Below are 25,615 nucleotides of genomic sequence, written 5' to 3'. Positions count from 1 at the left end.
CCATTAGAAGTGGCACAACAAAATGTAGCGCCGTGAGCTACTTTAGGGTATTTATTCAAGATACGATTAGGCAGTTTAAAAGAGTAAAACCGGCTCTCCGACAAGCAATAGAAGTTGAATCCTATATGATCGTTATACGTACAATCTTTGATCTGCGAAAGCCAAGGGACTTCAACATCATGTGATGGCTTATGATGAACAAGCATTGATCTCCATGACTTGCAAACGGCAGTCATCCGTACGTAGTCACAAATGCTTACTTTTTTCACTATCATCCCCATGATTTCTTTCAGGATGTCTTCTTGCCATTTGCTGCTAAGGGCCATTAAATTGTGTAGTACTAAAAGTGGATCGTATGTAGTAACCACGACTCAAATTACTTGGTCGTCGGAATCCTCACAAGAGGGATAAATTCCCTTGTTTTCACAATCTAAAAATCCCTTCCATGAAGAGATATGATCTTTTGGTATATAAAAACCCTTGCCGTTAGGCTAGTACCAGGGTTTTTAGAGGACTAAAAACTAATGGGTTAACGGGCTAATTAACAGTGGCGAATCCAGAATTTTGACTCAAGGGGTTCGGAAAAAACAACAAAAGCTAAATATAAAAAATAATGTTGTTACTGGGAATCAAACCTAGGATGCTAGATTCAATTTGAACACCCTGAACCACTTGAGCTAACTTTTGCATTTGTTCAGGGTGTTAAGAAGTTAATATATGTACATAAACACAAAAAATCTACCTTATACATACACTGTAATTTTTCGCCGAGGGTGTTCGGGTGAACACCCTGGGCAGCCTCTAAATCCGCCCCTGCTAATTAATAGCCCTTACGGGTGAACCCAACCCAATCGCAAGCTCTATGTCTTTCAAACTTCCGAGTTGAAAACCCCTAGCCGAACTTGGTCCTTTTTTTTTTTTTTTGGTGGACGATCAAGACCAACTACGTATGATCTGTTTATAAGAAGGAAATCCCAGACGGGTAGGAATCCAAATTTGATACAAATAAGTAATTAGCTAGGAGCAGTTAAATGCCACTACACCTAGACAAACGGGGATGGTTAGCAAATTCAATAGTAGACCCATAGTAGAATATATAACGTGATGGATTTGTTCACATTTTAAAAGTTAAACTGAATTTATTAATATTTTTCACAAACAAATTCATTAGTGATAAGTACACCATGTGAGCCAGACTAAACTGACGGGTTCTGATATTTAACACGTAACTAGATAGCACTCTTCCTTCTTTTTTTAGGTTTACCATCTCAATGATCACTGAAAGATCCAAGACATACCGGATGATGACTTGAAATCGCCCCAAGTAGGAACTTGAAAGCACATGCTTTTTTGTAGTTCCAAAAGTTACATCTGACCAAAACTAGATGACTTTCAGTCCGTATTGAAACATTCTAGTCATGCTTGCTATCTGACTAATCTACCAGCCAATGTGCTCTCCAAACAACTGATGACGACAGCAGCCGCTCAGTCTTCCATCCTGATGACTGAAGCTGTGAAAGAAACAAGATACTTAGCTCAATCTAAACCACCAAATGCACAGCTAGCATAGTTAATGGAAATTTGGCATGACAAAATGGGCTTTTTATGTGGGTAACTTTTTTGAGTGCAAGGGTGTGGCACGGTCAATGAACTGGGAGGGAGTGAGAAAACATGAAGTCTCAGGTTCAAATCTCAGGGGAGACAAAAAACACTAGGTGATTTCTTCCCATCTGCCTAAGTCATGGTGGGCGGAGTTACTTGGTTACCCGGTAGAATAGTCGAGGTGCGTGCAAGCTGATCTGGACCCAGACACCACCGTTATAAAAAAATATGGGCAACTTCATATCTGCATTTGCACAAGTCCTTCTCTTCTACACCATTTGCCAGCTTTAACTTTCAGATACAAATATTAGCTTATGAACTTTTCCGCAATGACACATAATGGAACGTCAACCTATTTGTGTGGGTTTTTTTTTTTTTTTTTTTTTTAAAGAGGGTAACAGTATTTGGGTGGTGTTTGTTTAAATTAATAAGCTGTTTTTGCAAAAAATTGATACAGATTGGTTTACAATGCTTCGATAATTGTAAATGTAGTGAATATATCATGAAATTTCCTCCATAGAAAGAGCTTCTGATGTAGACGAATACCTTCAAAAGAAAGACTTCATAATGTTTATCCATCCATGGTTGGCTTTCGGAAGACATGGATCTATCTTGATCACTTAGTTTTGCCATGACAAGAGCATGGATGAACGATTGCAATATATCAGCTGCCGTTGAATTCTAATGAGGGATAATCCTGATAATACCGCTTTTTTGTTGAAGTAAATACTTCTCTAAAAAGACAAGAGAGAAGATATAAGCAAAATTCATAGCTCAAATAGTTTAGCTTGAAAAACGTTTAATATATCTATCAACCTTTCTTGTAATGCGATTTAGCAGATTGTAAGAGGTTGACCCTGTCCATCAAAGACAATTCGTTACTCAACTGCCCAAATATTCAACACACTGCTTTTTAACAATCTAGGAGCAGTAATCCATTAGAAGAGCATTAAAGAGCCACTTCAGAGAAAAATGCATTGACCATAAAGTTTGACTATGGGAAGCATACCAAGGTACCATTTAACACAACATGCTATTTGAAGCTGCAGCAATATACCTCTACAACTAATACAAGTATTCCATAATGGTTCCCCCCTAAGTTTTTGCATGTCAACATTACACCTTAAAATTTTAGTTATTCTCATAAGATTACATGGTCAAGAATGATTATCATTTAAGCCTCCTATCAAATGCAAAATAAAAGGGATAGGATTTTTTGAAAAGATACGACATTAACTTTACGGTCATGATTTTTGTAAATCCAGAAAAAAAAAAAAGGAAATAAAAGAAAAGGATGGATATGTTCCTTTTCGGAAATTTGGGGATCATGTTGGAGAAACGAATTTTAGAAACAGCATGGCTTCGTTAACTGTATTGTCTTTTTTATTTTTCGAATCAAAAGAAGCGAAAAGGAGCGAATTAACATCTAGGTAAAAACGGAAAGACGTATCTTAGGCTTATAAAATACAGAAGAAGAAAGAAATCATATACACAATGTATAAGATTATCTAATATTTTGCGTTTTAAAGGAAGATTCTTTTGTGTGCTAATTGATCGTTAGTATTAATGAACAAATGATAAAAAATTTAGAAGTGTAATTGAGTACCTATTTTCAAAATGCAAATCTTCTCATCAAGTCAAACTGACGCACAAAGACTTATGGATTGCTTTTCATTTCTAGTGCTACTTCTTCTATCCTCATACTAGCTGATCAAACAAATTTTTGAATGAAAAGAAAAATTTAGTAATAATAGAAAGGCAACGAGAAAACAGAATAAGAAGAAAACCCGAAGTTAACAACATGCTATTAAACTTGTTTGAAATTCGTTTGTATCCCCCTTTGCTTAATTTGTGGTTAAAATGAAGTAATCAACCAACTATATAACTTTTTTAGAAAGAGAAAGAAATTGGAAGAGTAACTAAAAAGAAAATTTTATTTTGCTACTTCAAAAATAGAGAGAAACATGTAAACAGTTAAAAAAATATTCACTTTCAAGAGACAGAAAAATCAAATCGTAAAAGGCCAACCCAGTGCAATAAGCTCCCGCTATGCGCGGGGTCCGGGAAAGTACTGGACCGCAAGGGCCTATCGTACGCAGCCTTACAATCAAATTGTGAACTTTTTAATATTCAACAGAAAACCAAGGCGAAAGTGATCAAGGCATTCGAAGAAAACAGAAAATATACTTTTTAAAATCGACTTGTGAAGATAAGGACTGAAATAAAAATAGCAAAAAGACAACACTCCAATATTCACTCTCTTTTGTGAAATCTAGTTCAGAATCCACTTGTAAAAAGTATCCCATGATGAAACATCCAGTGGATGTTGTCATTTTCCTTTTGTAACAAAATTAGGTTATCCAACTTTTAATATATACAGGAAACATTGAAAGAAAGTCTTGAGGAAAAGAAAAAACATATACGTTTAAATATAAGTTTCTTATCATCTCTAGATTACGACACTCTATACTCTTTCTATATCTTTCGGCCTTTTAGACAATGAGAAGCAAATTTATTTGTTAACAAGTTAAGAAGAAAATTATGTTTCTTCTCTGCTACTACCATGTTCAACAGATATGGGTGCAAATTAGTAATAAGAAACATGAACTCACATAGCAAGGCCGTCAATCGAAGAAACTCTGATACCTAAATGTACTTACTTGTATAGAGAGTCACCGCCCTTTAAGCTCCATGAGCTCATCCATAAAGGTAGAACATGCTCCATGGAGGAGACCTGCTTTGGAGAGAGAACTGGAACCAATGCATGAAACATCTAGATAAGCAAACTTTATTAGACATAAAGCTCAGGATTCACATATTTTTTTCTGCATGCATATTCAAAGACTCGTGTGCAACATTCAGCACACAGAGACAGAGGAACTCTAATGATATGATTCTATCGCAAAAGGCAAAAGCAACAGAAAATTTGGGTCATTTTAGCCTCATAATGTCATGAGATATTCCTACTCAGACGATATTCTAGGACACGGATAGAGTTATCCCTTCTGATGACTATGCTAAAATTACAATGTTTCAACTCACCCTGGCCTGTCTTGAGGAAATGTGATAAAACAATGGAGCATCTTTCACAGTTCAGAGTATTCAGCGAAAGACAACAGACAGCCTTGTAGTTTGCTGCCAGATGCATGGAGTTAGTATGCGTTGCATTTTAGAAAGCTTCAGCTTTCCATTTTACAACTCATGGAAACAGGGAATCAAAGCAAAGCATAACTGACCATACATATGGAACATAGTAAGAGACAAAAAGGATATCCAAATGGCAAATGAGTGGCCAATTCTGATGCGTGCAAGAAACATTCCTAAAGCCATCCCAATCATCGTAGCAAGAGTTTCTTGGCTTCCTTCCTATCAGAAACAGGGCAATTGGATATCAAAACTGAGTAAAAGATTTGCAGCTCTTGTGCCAGCTTAATATCTATCACAATACCTTTGCAGCTATATCTGCCACATTGTTTTCAAGGGCAAAGTGCTGCGTCAAAGCTGCTCTAGTGGCTCCACTAGCAACACCAGCTAAATGAGTACAAATAGATGAGATTTAGAGAATCATTCCCATCGGTGCAGCATATTTGGCATCATTAACAAGAAAAATTAAATCTTAAAGGCCAGCCACCAAGGTTAAGAACATGCTTCAGACTTCTTAAAATTGTTGCCAGAAAATTACCAGCGTCTAAAATGGGGATGAATTTCATGAAAACCTGTAGATCATAAAGCTACTGCAATTGAAATCTCATAATATTCTAGTCAGACGGAGTGCAACTATATGTTGGTCCGTGTACCACAATTATCGTATTTATCTGTGGTAGTTATTGTTTCTGTTTGCTCATATTGCTTTATCATGGCTTTTTCGCTTTCGTTAGTTTCATTTCCATATTGCTTTGAACTATTTCTGCTTATCTGACCTTTTGTCATCATGTTTTCTCTTGAGCCGAGGGTCTTCCGGAAACAACCTCTCTATCTTCCGAGATGGAGGTAAGGTCTGCGTACATTTTACCCTCTCCAGACCCTCCACTGTGGGATTTTACTGGGTATGTTGTTGTTGTTGTTGTCGTCTAGTCAGACGGACAAACAATGAAAGCATTCAAGAAGAAGAAAGTAAACATTAACACCAGAGCAATAAGTAATTATTAAGTAACCTAAACCTTAAAAGTATTCAGCAGGTAGAACAGTTCGGAAGCTTAAGGCCATAAGATTTACAAACTTCTGACGCAAAGTTGAAGACCAATAGACCACACGATATATGTGCAAGAGATCGGGAAAGGGCGTTAAACATTTTTCATTTGCGAAGTCGTTACTGACATGCAGAGTTTGATACTTAACCTGCTATCTATCAGTTGCATTATGCAAGCTCTATTTTAGCACTACTTGGAAGCTGGAAGTCAACAGGGGACGGGAAGCGACTCCACAAGCAATTTGTGGACTAGTTTTGTTTTGAAAACTGGTAAGTTACTATGCACTGCAATTTGTATATTTTACTGGTAAGGACTCTCCAACCTATATAGATGAGTGTGTACTGTTCGCAGAATGGAACTCTTGCACATGGGATTTGTCCTCACTGTCAGTAAGATCAATCTACTTATTCAACAAGGAAAAGGAGTTTACAATCTTCAGTAATTGAAGCCACGCGTGAAGGTGAAAAGTTCGCTCATGATGACGAGGAACCAGGAAACTGATCAGTAGCTGATTCTAATTTCCACTATCTAGGTGAAAGAAATAGTACAATGATCTTTTAAATGATTTAGGCACTTTAAAAGAGATATGGTCGTGATACAGGAGATTATGAACCTCTCCCAAAATGTTGGATTCACATGCTGCTATAGACTAGGTTTTTTGGAAAAAAGAAAGTCTGATAGCTTCATATCTATTTTGTATGACTCTTGGAGAAAGGGAGTAGACTAGTTTTTAGGAAAAGAAAGTATGATACCTTTATATCTATTTTGTGTGACTCTTGGAACAAGGGACTTGCAGTAAGAGCATCTAAACAAAATAGTATCTTTTCAAAACTTTTGTATCATTTTAAATATATACTATAAGATTCACCCATGTAATAAATCTAGACACGACAGATCAAGACAGTAAAGGAAAGCATCTTTACATTGAATTACAAAGCACATTAGTACTGTCGGCAAGGTGAAGGATCTGATACATCAGACAATTCATGCTAACAGCCCCAACACAAGAAAAACAAGAGACATTAGACAAAAAAGTCGAGTGCTAGACACAGGCAGACTCTGCACTTCTTTAATTAGAAGATAAGTGAATGATATTGGCATTTCAAAGAGCAGATATTTCACTTACTGAATGACCTTGATAAACTCCCTATGCAGATGATTAACACAAAGCTGATGGAAATAAAGGAGACACAAGATCCATCAACATTCCTGCAAGAAATGCAAATGATTTTATCGTCATAGGACCCGTTTCAGGAATGACAACGAATGCACAAAGCAATGTCTCAAACCTTCCAGAAACTGTTTCTGAATATCAAATACACTTTTGCTGCATTTCTAAACTTAGAATAACCAGTGCCTTGTTACTTATACTCTTTGTGACCTCTAGCCTAATTTATATGACACTCTTTCCCTTTCAGAATGTCTTAAAATGTTTTGCACCATTCCATTTCTACACAACTTTTAACATTCAACAATTCAAATTCACTAAACTATTCAAATAAATTTTGATGTGATATTTTCTCAATCGAACGAACTCTTCTACCATTACTTACTACCATTACTTTACTATGTTCTTCTACTGTCACTAAAACCAAATGCAAGTCAAAGGACATGGTAAACACCATGGCCATGGCCAGTCAAACACCATCATATAATAATGGGATAGACCAACATATAATAATGGGATAGACCAACATAGGAAGTATTTCTTTCATGTAATTAGATACGAAGCACAAAAATGACCAGAGTTAACACAACATACAGGTGAAAGAGCATACCGAGATCATTCATGAGATCTGCCACCAAACGCCACATTTTAGCATTACTGTCTAAATTAGAACCCTGAAAAGAAAGCAACCATTTTCCAATAAGTATTTACGATTCAATAATCATTAAAAGTAGGCTTGGTATGGGAGGCAGGTCAAAGAAAAATGTCCCAAGGAATGTTCTATTTCGCCCCATACTATGCTGCCATGGTAACTATCTTAGTGGAAAGAAATCATCATTTCCTTTAAGGAAAGGAGCATTTGTCTGGCATATGTTTCAAGTAGAAACAGTGAATGAAACTGTTACAAATGCAAGTCTGATGAGAAGTCATTTATCCTTTAAGAAATGAGATGCTTCTGTGGCTTCAGTTTATAAAAGGAATCAATACATGCATTGTTTGATACCACAGGACCAATACGATACTGGAAAACTAAGCCAGAAGGGAAAGAAAGAAACCTGGTAACAAGTGAACAAGACACCTCCAAGCATTCCAGTTAAATCTCGCAAGAACTACTGAAACATTTTTGAATTTATCATCACACTAGTATACAATGTAAAGTACAATGGACAAAGATGATGTAAACTGCACCTGAAACGTTGCCCCAATAACAGTAGCGGATTTCTCACCAACGCCTATAGCACTTAGAAGAGCCTACATTTGTTTGAGCAGGTGAATTAGCCTTTAATATCACAAGTTACTCACATTAATACTGATGTTCTTTATAACTGATGTTCTCTTACCTGTGTAGAGAGCATCATCCGCACATACGTAGAAAGCCCTTGCAGTAATCTAAATCAGTAACAATAGCATGAAAAACAGAAAGATCAGACAGCGCTCAACGCCGATTGAGAAACTGAAAAGTAGTTTAATGGGCGACAAAGCCTAACCTGCAATGAGTCCCACACTTGAAAAGGGACATAGTCTGGAGTAACACTACTTGGAAACCCCTATAGATAAAATGTAAAAACGACTAGAAAAATCAGACAGAATAAAGGATACTAGTGAAACGTCCTCAACAAATCTTGATCCAAAGAAGAAAAAAACAAACTTTATGAATCTTTTCCTTATAAAACAATAAAAGGTAAATCCTTTTGATCTTTTTTTGCTTATACTCCATTCAACCAAACACCGCATAACTGTTTATCTAACCTTATGCATTGTTTCCCTTGAAACATAATAAAAATCAAATCTTTTGACGTTCTTGACTTCTTTCTTTACCTCCATTCAACCAAATATTGCATAACTGTTTATCTAACCTTATGCATCATTTCCTTAGAAATATAATAAAAATCAAATCTTTTGACATTCTTTCTTTACCTCCACAGCCACTTAACCAAATATCTCACAACTGTTTCATCTTTTGTAAATCTTCTCCTTAAAACACCAAAAAAAAAAAAAAAAAACAAATCTTTTTCATTCTTTTTTTAAAACCCCATTCAGCCAAAAACTTTCAAAACTAATATTCTTAAACTCTTAACAAAAAAAATTGAACGTTAATGGATTCATGATCTTTCGCCATTAGTACTTAACTACTTCCTCCGTCTCAATTTAAGTGTCTTACTTTTCTTTTTTGGTTTGAAAGAGAGCATCTTTCTATATTTAGTAAGTTGACAATGACACTTTTAAAACCACAAACTTCAAAGGACATATAGACACCTCTTTAATTTAAAACCACGAGATTGAAATATCCCCCTATATTTCTTAAACTACGTGTCCGATCAAACTAATACACTTAAATTGTTCATCACTCAACTAAATACTTTCAAAACTGATTTTGTTCTTTCCCATAATATTCTTACACTAACAATTCAACAGAGGATAGTAATGGCCTCATTACACTAAATATATGTTTCTTAATTAGGGTGGAATAGAGAGAGTGGGTGTTTCACTTGCCTCAGGAACAAAAGCTTGGAGAATTCTTTGAGAGACATAAGTGAATGCATTACTTGATGTTTGTATTGAGATCAAAGAAGAAGAATTGGCAGTTATGGTGGCTGTTTTTGTGAGTTTTGTTGATGAAGTTCCGTTCCATTCTTCCATCACCATTAAAAAGCAGTGAAAAATAAAGGGAAAAGGGTCAAAAAGTACCCTCTGCCGTCGTTAAAGTTTTCAAATATATTTCTATTTTAACGGAGATTTCTAATATAACCCGATTTTAGTTTTAAATCAGCTCCAGTTAAACCCAACTCAACTAAATAACAAATCCATATGGTTACCCGCTTTTGTGTCGGGTGGCTTCAGATGTAGTACTCGGAATAAGTTGGTTGCATATGAATTTTTTATGCAGTTGGGTCAGGTTTAAAAATAAAATCGAGTTATGTTGGGAATTTCCATTAAGATAGGGGTATATTTGAAAACTTTAATCACGGGAGCGATATTTTTTATCCAAATTTGTAATGGATGGTATTTTTAGCCCTTTTTCCAAAGCAGAGGGTTATTTTAAAAGCATAAGTAATAGTACATTGATACTTTAATTTGGCCACGTCTATGACACCTCAACTTGATTAAGTAAATAAAATCTCTTGGCCTCTTGTAATTTGAATAAAATAAAATGACTTTTTCGATCTCTTATCTGTTTAACATCTCTTATAAAATGGTCTAAAAAAAATTTGTAAAGGACCAAATAACCATTTCTCCCGATTGATTTAAGTGGTCATATAGCTGATGCAAAATGTCATGTAGGCCGGATGCGTTTATGGAGCCAACTTAAATCAAGTTGTGGTGTCAAGATGTGCATTCTCAAAATTGAGATATTTACTTGTAAGTTAAAGCAAGTTAGGGTGTCTAACTGTCTATCTATATGTTACAAGAGTATTGTTGTGTATTTATTCCCTTCATTCCGTTTGAAGTAATTTCTAGAAATTCTCAAAATATATCTTTTTTATTTCTTAAAAAAATACATTAAAATAAGGTAGAAAAGCTAAATAAGCATTTAAGAAGAAATAAAATGATTTAATACTTAATAAATTAGATCTGTGAAGATTAATCATATTAATTGAAAGTGCCCAAAAGGTGTACACATTTGACATATAACTTTTGTCAAGCAAGTAAAATTAAGTTATTTCTCAGGAGGGTAATAATCGGTACCTCAACTTTTACTTGCTTACAAGGGATGTTGGGTAGGAGGCTGAAAACATTCATGCTATATGAATTTTAACTACTTGCCAGGTCCAGTAACGTCTACAAGTATTACAATTTTGTTTTCATTCATCCATGGACTTTTTGTTATGCTTTTCATATTTATATATGTTCCCATCGACCTTTTTCTTTCCGTTTTCATTTAGCATTGGTGGTACTTGTAGTCTTGCTTCATATGACATATAATGACGACATCTTCTTCTTGTCATTATAGGGAATAATTTACTGGAGGTAAGCAACGAACATGTCAGTTCCTCTGTGTGCTTGTGTATAGACTGGATTCCATCAGCTACATCCCTCGCTGTGGGGCTTTCAGATGGATCAGTCTCAATAATTTCACTCCTTGAGTCTCAACTGAGCATTTCTAGAGACTGGAAAGCGCATGATTTTGAACTTTGGGCTGCCTCTTTTGACATCCACCAACCACAACTAGTGTACACAGGTTCAGATGACTGCAAATTTAGTTGTTGGGATTTACTATCCCTCTAACTTAGCATTCCAAAATAGGAAAGTTCACACAATGGGGATTTGCTGCCACTACAACAAATTCAATTATCAGGGACAAATAATTTCGTCACTTGTAAGTCATATTTCGTCACCAAAAATCTTGTGTGACGAAAAAAATTTCGTCAAGCATTCGTCCTTAAAAGCGGGTCGCTAAAAGTATACAAAGACAACTTAATGTTTCGTCGCTAAATAAAGTTTATTAACTACGAAATCTTCCTTTCGTCCCCAAATGCATAGTATTTGTAACAAACATATTTGTCATAAAAAGGATAGATTTTCGTAATTGATAGTGTGTTTTTGTCACTAAAAAGGTTACTAATGCCGACAAAATTATCTTGTCACTAACTATATAGATTAATCAATGACGACAAGCATAATTTTGTCATTAAAGGCTGCCTTTTATACACAAAATAATCCGTCCCTAAATGTATAAATTAGTGACGAATTTGTAGGTAAAATTATCATGTCACCAAAAATATTGCTTTTACTGACAAAATAAAATTGTCACTGCAAATTGTCATAATTAATACAATAAGCAGGTGATTCTGGAAAATAGAATTATATAAGAATATCTCATTGCTAAAAAGTCAAACATAATATATACAAAGTACACATTATAATACATTTTCTTTGTATATATGCATAACCCAAAAAAATAACATAATATGTCTCCAAACTTTTACTTTGTCTTCAAACTCTTAGTTGCGCTGCCTTTATTTCCAGTTGTTGAAGAAATTCATCCTTCCTATATAAAATCCTCAAATAGCAATGGACAAAGATAGAAGTAAATTAGTAAATTTTGATAGCAATCCAATTAGAATTTCTCAAAATCATCAAATTCGGAGAAGGCAGTGCTGCATACAATGGAAACCAGATTTGATAATAATTTCAACGATGCCTTGAGACTTGAATAACATAGAAATTCAAGTAACCATCAATGATTAGAATTAGTCGAAGCTACTGCTAAAAAGGATGGTTCGGTAACCAGAGGGTCAACATATATATAATCCAAACAACATCCTCTTTACCAGAATATAGAGACACAAATGCTAAATGGTGTAACAAGCAGGCATCGGTATCAAATAATATTTGCCCAATTTTAAAGTTAGGACATTTTCAAACTAATTTATTACATTCTAAATAATATTGAATTAGGACATGGATACTAGAGAGGAAATTTACAAGAACTAATCAATTCCCTAGGGCGATGGACTAAACTTCCTAAAAGATTCAACATAAAAAAATGCTCTCTCTATCTAAAAACAGTGGTAGTAGTTACTATGAAGCAACGAAGTAAGTAGAGTGAAATGAGAAGATACCTTGATTGAAGTTTGAGACAACAGCTCTTGATTAGCTTAACCGTCATCTATTGCGTCTAATTGTATTTTGTCCTACAATTTTAAAAAATAAAAACAGTAAGCTAATGATAACAACAGTATAGGAATATAACATACAAAAAGAAAGTAGTCAACCTCCAACCATCTTACAAGATCGTAACAGATACGCTGAAAGAAATACATGTGAATGTTCGAATAAGAAACAAACTACGTTCAAGATGTAGCACCTATATGGAATGTTTATATAGAAATCAAAACATGGTGGACTCGCACGTCTGCTTTTATTTTTAATTCAAACCCAAAAAAGGGCAAGGAAAAAAGAGTACAGCTGCTTGAAGACTTGAAAGATGAGTAAGCAAACATCCAAATAAAGTTGTACGCATGGTCGTAACTCATGAATCCTAATCACTTCACTGGCAATTCCTTTCATGTATAGAATTACCAAAGCACTTATTAAGTTCATTCCAGGGACGAATGTAGCAACCAACTCCAAATAAAACACTCTTTAACCACACCAATACATGAAATTGAAAAGGGTCCAAGTAATTACCCTTGCATGTCCTCAATGAAGTAATGAAGAGTTCGTATTAACAACTTCAAATGTAAAAAGATTTTGCAACCACTTGATGTATTCTCTTCTCTAATTATGGTAAATATTCAATTCCTTTATTGGTTACTGATAAAAAAAATGTTAGATATAAGAATATTTGTAATAGTGATGCATGCATACATGTAAAGCAAACACACACGCAATCTAGTCTGAGGATTATAGCAAGATAATAGTATCATGATCTATATGGTAAAGTAACTCTAAAATAGTTACTGTCAATATGAAATAAAGAGCAACCCCTCTCAAGATGCCAACAAACTCCTCTGGCTAGAGTATGTCATCATTAACATTCTTTACACACAGTGGAGCACAAGCGAAAACAGAGGAAGCCTTAAATTCATGTCCTCAAGATAAAGCTATTTGTAAAATTAGCAGGGTTGGATTTGTTTTGGCATTTGTGAACCTAAGGCCTGAAGTAATTGAATATTAATGTGGTTCCAAGAATCCCCAAAGCAAGAGGACATTGATTCAGTAGGTTCCTGAATCCTATTTCACTTTGAAGAAGTAAATTAACAGTAGCAGCAGTGAGAATGAACCCAAAAATAAATCAGAACCTTATATAAGACTTGCAGTAACAATTACTACAGAACACCAACAACTTGTGGTCTATCTCAATTTGTTTGTTAAAATAAACAGGCATTTTGCCAAGAATTGAATGATATTGAGAGCCTAAATGGTGATATATTGTGGCAGCAAGAAAAGGTAGGTGTACTAAGAATACGATACAACCAGCCCACAAGCTGGCCATTCCAAAGAAAAAAAGATAGGATATCATGTTAAGAGTTAAAATAAAAATCTAGTGAACATTACTTAAGAAGAAGAAAGATTGAGTGGAAGAGACACTACAAGAAAATGCTTATTTTGTGTGGTTTAAGCAAATTAAGCCAGTGTCAAAATCATTTGAAGCTAACTTCAGACAAAAGAGAAGCAACAAAAAAGTTACCAAAACTTGAACCAGAAAAAATAGAATTTATAAACAATCAACTCACTTCAACATATCATTTCTTGATCAGGGGATTTGAATAAATCTTTTCAGGCATGAATTTCACTAGTATGTACTAGTAACTGCAAAAACAAAAAAAAAACAAAAAACAAAAAACAAAAAATTACTCCCAGGTAATTAATGTAACATGGGGAAAAGAAGTAAAAACACTTTAAGCTTCGGGAGATAACTTACTTGACATCTCATCTATCGAACCTTTGCTTGATTAGTTTTTTTTTTATGACATGGGAACCCGCAGCCGTTACCTTTCGGGTGGACACAGGGTAAACCCAGCTCCTGTGCAATAGCTCGCAAAACACACAGAAGAGATAACCCGCACTCGACAAGCCCCGTGCGACGAGCTCGACCCAGAAAGCAAATCCCCTACTGTTGTAGGCAGGGGATTTCAAACCTGAGACCTCCGTTATAAAAGCCCCATGCTCAACCAACTGAACCACCCTTGCGGGTAACTTTGCTTGATTAGTTTCTTTCAGTTTAATAACTAGTACCTGCCTTTCATGCAATTGGAGTTGGAAAAGTAGACTGCCGAATCAGTTCTCACAATAAGAATGACAGGGACCTTTTTTTGTTCCTAGATATTGTTGTCAGTTTCTGTAAAAAGTAGTTCCGGGGATAAGGAAAATCCACGTGCAATCAGTTTGTCAAGAAAACCATCATCTATTTATGTAAGTTATGATTCCAGATATGTATTCCATCTAGCTGTAGTCACATAGGAAGATGTCACTGAGCCAGCTATGTTCATTGTTCCCAATCAATACACCTAATCCTATGACTTAGACTTACACAACATAGCTTACCCAAAGAGTTAACAAACTAAATTGCTGCCAAAATTCAAGTAATACAGCCAATCTGCTTCAAAAGAAAGAGAGAAATCAATACATTAACAAACTTGGCCTGCAAATCAATGCATATTTAGTAATACAAGATGATTTGTTGCCAAGCACCGGGCCCAACAATTCAGACAGTGATTTAGCTTTATGACATCATATCTACCTGAGATATATAATTAAAATTTCTAAATAGCAATAAATATCTAATATAATAGTTCTGATTTCACAAATAAATAAAGTGAAGGTAATTTTATCGGCATACAACAAAAAAAGTAACACAAGAAAATACATGAATTTACAGACATCAAAGAAGTGCAAGCCTATAGTTTAGTTGGTAAAGAACAATGAAAAGGCATGGAAAACAATTGAAGAGAGCATTTCTTTGAGAAGGTAAATATTTACAACTGAAGAGATACTTCGATCAGTTAGTTCACAACATCATCATGAGACTTCAGTAATAGGAAAGTTAAATAGTTAGCTAGCCTTTTGAATTAGAAGATAGATGACCAGAAAATAAACTAAGCGGGTTGACATAACAAATAATGTACCAGATATCATGAACAAGCATGTGAAAATAAAAATAGATAGAAACAACCAAAAAATGAAGGGAAAGGTAAGGATCAATTCACACCAACATGAAAAACACAAACTAAAAAGAAAGGAGTACAAGAACAATCTACCTCAAAATCATGACACCCATATTTGAGTTCTTATGAAAATCTAGAATTATATCTTCCATTGTTTTCTTCGCCTTTCCGTATGGATAGTTGCAGTTTGAGAGGAGGCTCAACTGTTATGTAATAAGCTTCCAACTTACAGATGGTGAAGCTCTCCACATTGGAAGACTGGCCATTCAACACAATTGTTATCTTCTGGTCATTCAACTCAATTGATATTTTCCTTGCTTAACCAATATTGATAACTGATATATTGGACCCCAAAAATATCATATCATAAATAGAAGTATGTCAAATGAACATCAATTCAATGTCTCATGCTAAGCCTCTAAAAAACGACACCAGATGAGAAGTAGAAAGACACCCGTACAACTGTAGTACAGTAACACTAGCAACATTAGCATACAAGTTGATTCCCAGTTAGCTTTCAATTAAAATGGCTAGACCAATTTAAATATTTGTTTTATCCAATTTCAACTAGTTCACAAAGCACTCGTAAATTTAACTCAATTTTAGTCCACTTCCCAAATTAGTCATAGCACACTATAAGCTAGAAAAGTTGTTTATATTAAATAAATAAGAGTCAAAATGTGTATGTAACTATCTCAGTCATAATGTACACCATCAAAATGAAAGATTCCATTATAAATCCCAAAATCTGATGACATAGTTCTGCAGTTTAGCAAAAACATTGGACTAGGACACGTAAGCGAGGGTGCGAGACCAGTGGCGGATCCAGAAATTTTATATAATGGGTTCTTAATTATTTTTAGTTTGGAAATTGCTACATAGAGTGGGTGTTCATTTAATATATTTGAATTAATTACAAGATTTTGTATGTAAATAATAGTGTTTGTCACAAAAAGCAATGGGTGCTTAAGCACCCATAGTACACTACATAGGTCCGCCAGTGTGCGAGACTATATGTGAAGCACTTCAAACAGAGCATCTGGATAAGCCGATATGAATTTTATGCAGCCCTTTAAATATGGACTCACGTCACAACACAAAGAACCAAGTCCTCTTTAAATAAAACTTATAAGGAGTAGTTCCCACTTTCTGCTAAGTTAAAATCTGTTTTTTTTTTTTAATTTTTTTATCAAAATAAGTACTGGAGAGTACAACGTAAATTGAAATTACCAAGTGATCTTTAGAAAAATTAGTAGATCTACTACTCAGCTATGAAGACACTTACCTATAACTGATTGGTACATTAGAAGGTAGATTTCTGAGTCAATGAGAAATATATATGCAATTGTCTTGATCTGTTGCATTTGGTACTGCCATCTCTTTACAGATAAAAGGTTTCATTTTTTATTGGTTAACTAATGAATATTTCTTTCCATGATAACGTTTCTACAATAAGAACATTCACTTATCCATATCTCCTTAATGAGTTTGAATGAGAAGTCTTATTTTTCAGCTAGTTTGAACCTAAGGTTGAGCGAGGGAAATACATTGATGGCAAAAACACAATATCAGAATCAAACACACAAATTCAAGGATCATGAACAAAATCTAAGTGCAATTTTCACATACCTGCTGAAGGAGTTTTGAATGAATTTTGGAATGTTGAATGTCTGCTGCCAGGAAGTCAGAATATTTTAATAAATAAAATGGATCTTAAGAATAGTTCATTCGTAAGCAAATAAGATAAAACTAATAAGTCAGGGAACTAAACAATAAGACAAAGCATATGGTGACAGTTTAAGGACCTCTGCGACTCTGTTACTCTAATCACTCCCAATTTCTCAAAATTAAGCTGGTAGGATTACATATATCTAATTATTTTGATTTCATTAGCAGAAATACAGAGATATAATCACCAAATTAAAACTGTAACAAAGACAAAAGAGAGAGAGAGACTTACAATTTGCAAAATAGCAATTGCCTGCTGATTCTCGCATTTTGCAGTTGGATACTTCACAAAAGATTAAAACAACGTAAGTAATAGAGATACAAAGAAAGCGAAAGAACGAAACTAAACCCTAGAAAATAGTTCACAGAAGAAACAAGAGGGAGAGACGAGAGGCCTGAGGAGAAATGGGCATGAATGCGAGGGAATATGATTTAATGAAAAAATAGAATTTGGAGGGAACCGGTATTTGGGAGAAAGCGGGAGGAGAATTTGGGCGAGCGGGAGGGGGAATTTGGCTATGACATTTTAATTTCTTTGTAATTTTTCTCTGTGTTCCCCTTTTTCTCTTTTTTAGGAACTATGTAAAATAAGAAAAAATTTGAATTAAATTTATAAATAGAACTAACTCATCAAAATCAAGTACATATAGTGTGTATAAAATACATAATTTAATAAAAATAAAAGATAAAAACATGGTGTCATGACTTATTCAATCTAGCCAATATCTATATTGGACCTCATATTATGGATTGAGTTATGCTAGTATCTATAGGTGTTCTCTTTCAAAGTTTCGATATATGATATGTTATGAAAAAGGGTTGAGACAACGTGTTCAGTATTCAAAGAATTTTTTAGGTCTTTAAATGTCACAGTCTAATTACTTATGTCGTGATGGCACCAACAGTTCTAGCATGACCCCCAGCAGGCAACAACAATAGATGTTCTGATTTTTCTATGTGTCACTGTATGAGTCCTGCAATCCCAACCCATCCACCCGGCCTGTTTCTACCCCTGGTAGTGGCCTCAACATAGGGCACATTTATCGATAATTTATGAATCTATTGGTAAATATACAAATGTTAAACAATTACTTAAGGAATGTTGAAATTCATAGTGGATAATTGAAATTCCTATATTTCGATGCTGAAAGATCATAATCATGTAAGTAATTAGTGAGATAATTTTGAAATCATCATTAAGGCCCCACGATGGGCGTCAAATTGTAAAGCATAAGAATCACTTCGTGATTGATTACGGAATAAAGCTTATAATGATGTAACGACATTGAAATGGTGAAAATTAAAGTAAAAGGGATAAGAAAGCATATCTATATTATTGGTAACTAACTACATATAGAATAGTATAGTCAGGATCATGTATGAAGTGTAGTCAATATGTTGACTAATCTAGTCCTTCAGATGAAGTTAAAGGAAAATACACAATGCTATTTTGTGAGAGTACCAAGTGTAAGTGTCACGACCCAAGCCAATGAGCCGTGACGAGTGCCCGACCACTACTAACCAAGCATGACTAAACTCGTACTTGCATCTCCCTGAGCAACATAGTGACCCATATAATTTATAACTGAGCTATACTAACTCCTGTATGCATCAAGAACTCACAACCAGTATATATATACATATACATACGTGCTGAGGATAATAATACAAGTCGACTAGGCCGCTACATATGATGTACAACAAAATAAGAACCGACAAGGCTACATAACATCTCAACTACACACGACTGTCTACAGACCTCCATGGAGTACGAGCTGTAGAAAAAACAGGACAAGGCCCGTCATACCCATATATACATGTCAAAATGGCATACCAAAAGGGACTGCAGCTCAGGGCCAAGTGGAGCACACCGTCTGTAGCTAAGCGGAAGGCCTACTGAGCTGGATCGCCTGTCTGGCTACCTAAACCTGCGGACATGAACGCAGCCCCTGTCCCCCTTTCCCGGCAAAAGGGATGTCAGTACGAAATAATGTACTGAGTATGTAAGACAAAGGATAACTAAAACTGAACTGAAAGCAATACAATCTGGAGGCCAGAATGCCCTGAATATCTCACCTGACCTGTCTCATATGAAATATAATATAATGCTATTATATATCTCACTGACTAAGTAGTCAGGCAACTGGAAAATCTCACAGACCCGTCGGCCAAGCAATCTGTTTCACTGACCCATAAGCCAGGCAATCTGTCTCACTAACCAAGTGGCCATGCTAAAGAAAATTCCCCACTGACCAAGTGGACAGGCTAAAGAAAAAAATATATATGCATACCATGCAGTATATCATGTATATACTGAAAAACACTAATACTGTAACATGTCTGTTCTGTCTCTCTATAAACTCAAGGACATAGGGAGGGAATATGGCCCCTCAGAAAGAATAACATAACACTCGGAAACCATGCCACAATCTGACAAGCTCTACTTTGACAAATCTCTAGTCATAAGGTTCTTTACGCTCCTACCATATATGGAATCATGCCAAGAAACGAAGGAACAACCTTAACATGCCTGGAAGTTCACTTCTCGACTTTCCAACCTATCTCAGGTCTTGCAATCTACATATAAAACCATTCATACTGTTGTTAGGCTTATCGTCATATGCTTATATTAACCCTTTTTAGAATCTGCTGAAATTCGGGCAGCATTTCTCCCATATCTTCTACTCCCTCTAATCTTCAAAACAACTCCCTAACATCATTAACAACATCAACCATAATGTAGTCAAGATACTACATGACAAACGTATACAAATCCGTTTGAAACTTCCTTTGAAAATTAATCCATAAGCCAATAACATCAACATATCTATCTACGACCTTTATGCCATGTTTTCTTACTTTAAACCATTAAAATCCTCAAAAGAAATGACTTAATATCAAACTCAAGATGAAAAACATACCTTATAACTTTAAGATCTTCACCTCACACCATTCACCCTAAATCTTATCCACCACAACTTCAATTAGAAGTACGAACACGCTCCTTTCATAAACTAGTTAAGGATTTTATGGCTTGATCTTCTCTTGATTTGATTTGGAACGGTTTAGAGTCTTAGAGAGAGCTCATGGGGTCTAGAAGGTTTGGTTTTTGTGAAAACATAAGCCCCAAAGTCGTGGCCCTTCTTTGATTCGTCGAGATTCATTGTTAATTTTACAAACTCGAGCTTAATTTGATGTAGGAACTCTTAAATTTGCTATATTTTAGTGTAAGAATATTGGATGAATGTTGTGGGAGCTTCTAGAGAAGTGTGGAGATGAGAAATGGTGAAAAATAAGGTGATTTAGATGACTTAAGAGGGTATATATAGTAGTCCAATTCGGTTTGGGCTGATGGGCCAAAATTGGTGGGCCTTTTTAAGTGGCTGCTAGAATTTCCGTGTAGGTTCGCGGGCTTCTAGCGGCCCATTTTAAAATGCCCATAAATCCCTCCTCCAATGTTGTATTGATGAACAGTTTATTGCGTTGGAAACTACACTCGACAAACTTCATTTTAGGCTCTTGAAAGACCTCAAAACTCCTGATATACCAGGAGATATACCTCTCTAAAGTTGACCCAAAATTCTGCCAAATTTTTGACAAACTTATTTTCTTCGATTTGCTTGATCCCGAAATCTTCCGAAACGTTCCATACATGATATTTATCATTAATTATACTTGATAAAGGTCATGTCCTTTGGTTCCAAGGTTGTCCTTCCTAGTTACGACTTACGAGATCATAATTCATCCTTTACTTCATTGTTACGTACTTCCCGTGGCTTGTACCTTTCAAAGCTTCACGGGATGTCTCCGATGATCCATTAATACGGTGAAATACGTGACATGTTCATCCTCTGAAAAGTGTGAGGTGTAACAGTAAGACAAGGAAATAAAAATATAGTCATGTATGATAGTGTTCGATGCCCCACTAGTTGGTCATTCGTCTTGTATTAATAGTTGTCCAGATGCTTGGAGTCCACGACTGACTTGAAGGTATTCGGTTAGTCCGTTAAACTAAATTACCTATTAGGGTCGACATATGCTCTTTTGATCTCACAAAGGCCGTTAATTGTGAAAATTGTTGGACGTGCGTCTTATCCCTTTAAACTTGATCAGTGGGAATTGACACAAGTTGAGGTGGACCTGATCATGGCTTGTACGGGGCTAGAAATGCAGGGGATTTACCCATATATCGCACAGCCTTCGGCTAGAAGCCTGGATTTGATCGTATGCAAGTCTGACCACAGGCCGGTGTCATTCCGTGTGGGTCGCTTGTGTTTAGGCGTGATGGTTATCTTTGGATTAGGTCTGGATATCATGTGTCCATACATGTTACGAGTATGTACAATTTTTGACAATTATAGTGTCTTATCATAATATATTTGAACTTCTAGTTGGTTAATTTCTTCCTTTAGTGCTTTCATTTTTTTAGTTTATTTCAATTTTTAGATTGGTGGTACATAGTTAATAGAAAATCAACAAAAAATTTAGCACCTTTGCAAAGTCTTGGCTTGCAAGTTGATAATCTCTGTATAATTGCTATCTGTGAAATCACGGACCCAACGCACAATAGATTTTATGTTTGCATTGACACTTGCCTTTTCATAAAATACAGGTCGGTGTTATCACATATCATTCTATGATTTTTGTCTTGTTATTTTCTATAGAAAGCGCTTGAAAAAATATTTTCCAAAAACAAGCGTAGCCAAATATCATTTCATATTTAACTATGAATATTTTTGTAACAAATAGTTAAATTATTCAACTACAAAGTTCCAGTAATTTTGTGTGCGTGTATGTGTGTGTTGACATCCATTTTTGGCTAACCCCATTTTTAATTAGTTTGTTAAGCTTCCTGAATTTTGAACGGAGTAAAATAATTATTTATAAAAGTCAAAAATATTTTTCTATTACTTTTGTGCTATTCTGCCATATCATTTAGCAAAATATCCTAGATATATTGTATATATTTTTAAAATAATTAAGGTATTTATTTTGCTTATATAAATTAAATACATATTAATTTCTAAAATACAATAAATATTTAGTAATTTGAAAATAAAATTATTTCAAAATAGATGCCTGATTATATATATGGACTAATTATTATATTTAGTCTATTTTTTGCAAATATATTTTATTGTTCAACTTCAAGTAGCTTAATAATTTAATTAGATAATTAATTTATCTCAAATTCTACTTCAATTTGGTTAAATTTTAAATAGTATTTGAATTTGATTTCAGCAGATTTGACAATAATTGCAATAAAGTGGCCAAAATTTAAATATGATTATTATCATATTTTAAGCGCCCAAATTTGGTTGAATTTCCTTCTTGGAACATTATCTCATGGCTATTTAGAAAATGTTTGCTATCAGTAGACACTCAAACATCGATAACTTGTCACCATAAATAATTGTTGCCAAAGATCATTTATAATTAGCTACGATTTTTTATCGTCGCCAATAGTTAAATCATTCAACTACAAATTTCAAATCGTCGCTATCTAAAACATTGCATATTTTGTGACCAAATTTGTTGTCACTAAGTCGCATGCTGATTAGAGATAATAAATTGTTCGTCACTAATTGTTTATATTTTTAGTGACAAAAACTAAGGTCGTAAATTGTTCGTCACTAATTGTTTATATTTTTAGTGACAAAAACTAAGGTCACAATTAAACATAAAATTTTATAGCTAAAGCTTACAACATTTAACTATGAACTCTAATTTGTCGCTATTGTAAGAACATACTTTTTGTGACGAAATTTTTTTCGTGTCTAACATTTAACTAATTTTAAGACATAACGGTTTGTCACAAATTGGGTACATTATTAGTGACAAAATAACATGTCGCTAAAAAGATAAAATTCGTGGCTAATGTAACTCAATAAATGGCGCCAACTTATTTTTTGGTGGGAAACTTTAGTAGACAAAATTTTGCTACGAAATTTAGTGTTTTGTCACTAAAAGTATGTGGCTTATGTATTTAACCACGAAATTTAATTTTTGTCATAAAAAGTGCACAATTAGTGACGAATTTTGTGTTGTAGTTAATAATTTCGTAGCTAAATATCACATTTGTTATAGTGTGCATTACTATGAGCCCAAGTGATCCTTATACCTTACTCACCGGTAGCTATGATGAACACCTAAGAGTATGGGATGTAAGATCAATAGCAAAACCTGTACATGAGACATCAATCTCCTTGGGTGGAGGGGTTTGGAGAATTAAGTACCATCCTTCTGTACCTGGCCTAGTCTTGACTGCTTGTATGCACAACGGATTTGCAGTTGTCAAAGTTAAAGACGATAAAACTGAAGTACTTGAAACATTTAATAAACATGGTTCGCTTGCATATGGAGCAGATTGGCAAAGAGGATGTTTAGGGAAGAATACTATGACGAAGAAGAATGTCATTAACGCTACTTGCTCATTTTATGACCAGCTCCTTCGCGTATGGATGCCAGAAAGTGATATTTCAGAATAACCCTGTGTTCTAGAATAACGATTTACAGGAACACAACCAAAATCAGATTCATAATTTTTATTTCTTGTTAAAGCATTTTAATTAAATGTTTCTTCAGGAATTATTGCTGTCCTTTTGGCAATGTAACTTAACTTACAGTTTGGGATGAGAAGAATTATTTTATATATATATATATATATATATATATATATATATATATTTGGATATTGATAAAATATTTGGATAAATTTTCTCAAGAAAAAATTCGTGTTGGATAACAACTTTGTAAAAATGAAAACATCTTTACAATTAGTTGTATACATGCTTTCTAAAAATATAAAATGTTTACATTAATTGTAATCCACTTATTTATAAACTTAAATAAAATCAAAATATTAACAATAATGTCGGTTAAATTAACTTTGTGATTTTTTGCTTTAGAACCCCGGAGAATGTAAGTAATCAAGTCAACTCCTGCCCTTACAAGGCATATCATCATGGATTTTAAGCGTGGAAATAGAGCATCTCTAAGTAAGGAAAGCATGATTCAGCAGATTAAAACCAGAAACAGTTAAAGGACAGCTTAATCCTATGCTAGCCTGCAGGGTGTTGTGGATGACAATGCATTAATTCCTGCATGCATATAATTATATATAGCATCAGGGGCGGAGGCATATGACGCCAAGCGGTGTCACCCGACATCGCTTGGACGGAAATATTTTTATTTATATATATATAAATAATCTGGCGAACCAAAACATATACTGGTTATATATAAATAAAATGACACTGCTCGATAAAAGTGCTTCCGTCCGCGCGCTGGTTTAGGCCTTTAGTTTTACTATCGTGGTCGAGTGTTCGAATTTGGTCAACCCTAATGACTTTAAAAAAATATTAGCATTGTTTAGAAAATTTACTGAAGTCAGGTCTTGATCATTTGACGTCTACCCAAAAATAAAGTTTCTAAACCAAGTAAACCAACATCCATCAAATTCATATTGCTGCCAAAAATAAGTTATTGCCTTTGATGAGCTTATGAGTAGGTGTTTTATGACTTGTATAAAAAAAATTATTTAGTAATGTTTTCAATGAGTGTATTATAGATACGTTTAAAAAATAAAAGCTCATCGAGGAGAGTTGTAATTTTATACCTGAATTGTGTTTTTCTAAACTATGATGTCATTATAGTGATTTATAAGATATTGTCTTTGCTGAGCTTCTAAGTAGTGATTTTGTGACTTGTAAAAAAAAAAAGTATTCAGTAATATTTGTAATGAGTTTATTACGGATACATTTCAAAAAATAAAAGCTCATCGAGGAGAGTTGTAGTTTAACACCTTAATTGTATTTTTATAAATTACGTTGTCGTTATAGTAACTTATTCATTTGTTCACTTCAGAAGTGGCTCAAGGGGGGAGACTAGTGACGCCTTCGCTTTAGGCCCCTAAAAATTTGAGGCCCCAATTTTTTTAATTAAGTGTCAATTTCATGATTTGAGGTTTTTTTTTTTTGGTAATTAAGGACTTTTACTAATCACCAAAGTGTATAATTACAAACCAGTAGCTGCTAAACGTAGCAAGCTAACTTCTCACTACACATCACATCAGCCTAACTAGAATATAAAGCTATGAATTACATCGAGAATTCTAGGATTAGCTCTAACGCAGACAACATATACTTTCTCTTTCGCTATTGCTTCCCAGGACCTACTTTGTTTCTCAAACAACCTCGAGTTCATCTCCATATGGCGTATGTACCTTCAGTGCTGACCATTTTAAATACTTGAGCATTCTGCGACTTTCCCTTGGAATTGATTATGAGCCACTGCTGGTGTTGAATCCAGTTGGT

At 34.6% G+C, this 25,615-nt stretch overlaps 1 long non-coding RNA gene and 2 pseudogenes across 1 annotated transcript; 1 reads left to right on the top strand and 2 right to left on the bottom strand.

The window, feature by feature from the left end:
* Positions 1-551: 551 nt before the first annotated feature.
* LOC132641968 (protein root UVB sensitive 3-like) lies at positions 552-9,601 on the bottom strand (annotated as a pseudogene).
* Positions 9,602-9,956: 355 nt separating this feature from the next.
* On the top strand, positions 9,957-23,788 carry LOC132639939 (uncharacterized; annotated as a pseudogene).
* Positions 14,141-17,852, bottom strand: LOC132641967 (uncharacterized). The gene is made up of 3 exons (XR_009583034.1): positions 17,533-17,852; positions 14,330-17,242; positions 14,141-14,217 (listed from the first exon to the last, which is right to left on the bottom strand). It is a non-coding gene; the product is annotated as an uncharacterized LOC132641967 (long non-coding RNA).
* Positions 23,789-25,615: the final 1,827 nt, after the last annotated feature.

The sequence above is a fragment of the Lycium barbarum genome, chromosome 5, assembly GCF_019175385.1.
Source record: "Lycium barbarum isolate Lr01 chromosome 5, ASM1917538v2, whole genome shotgun sequence".
Taxonomy (NCBI): Eukaryota; Viridiplantae; Streptophyta; class Magnoliopsida; order Solanales; family Solanaceae; genus Lycium; species Lycium barbarum.
Note: the sequence above shows the minus strand (reverse complement) of the source record. Positions and strands in the feature narration are given on the sequence as shown.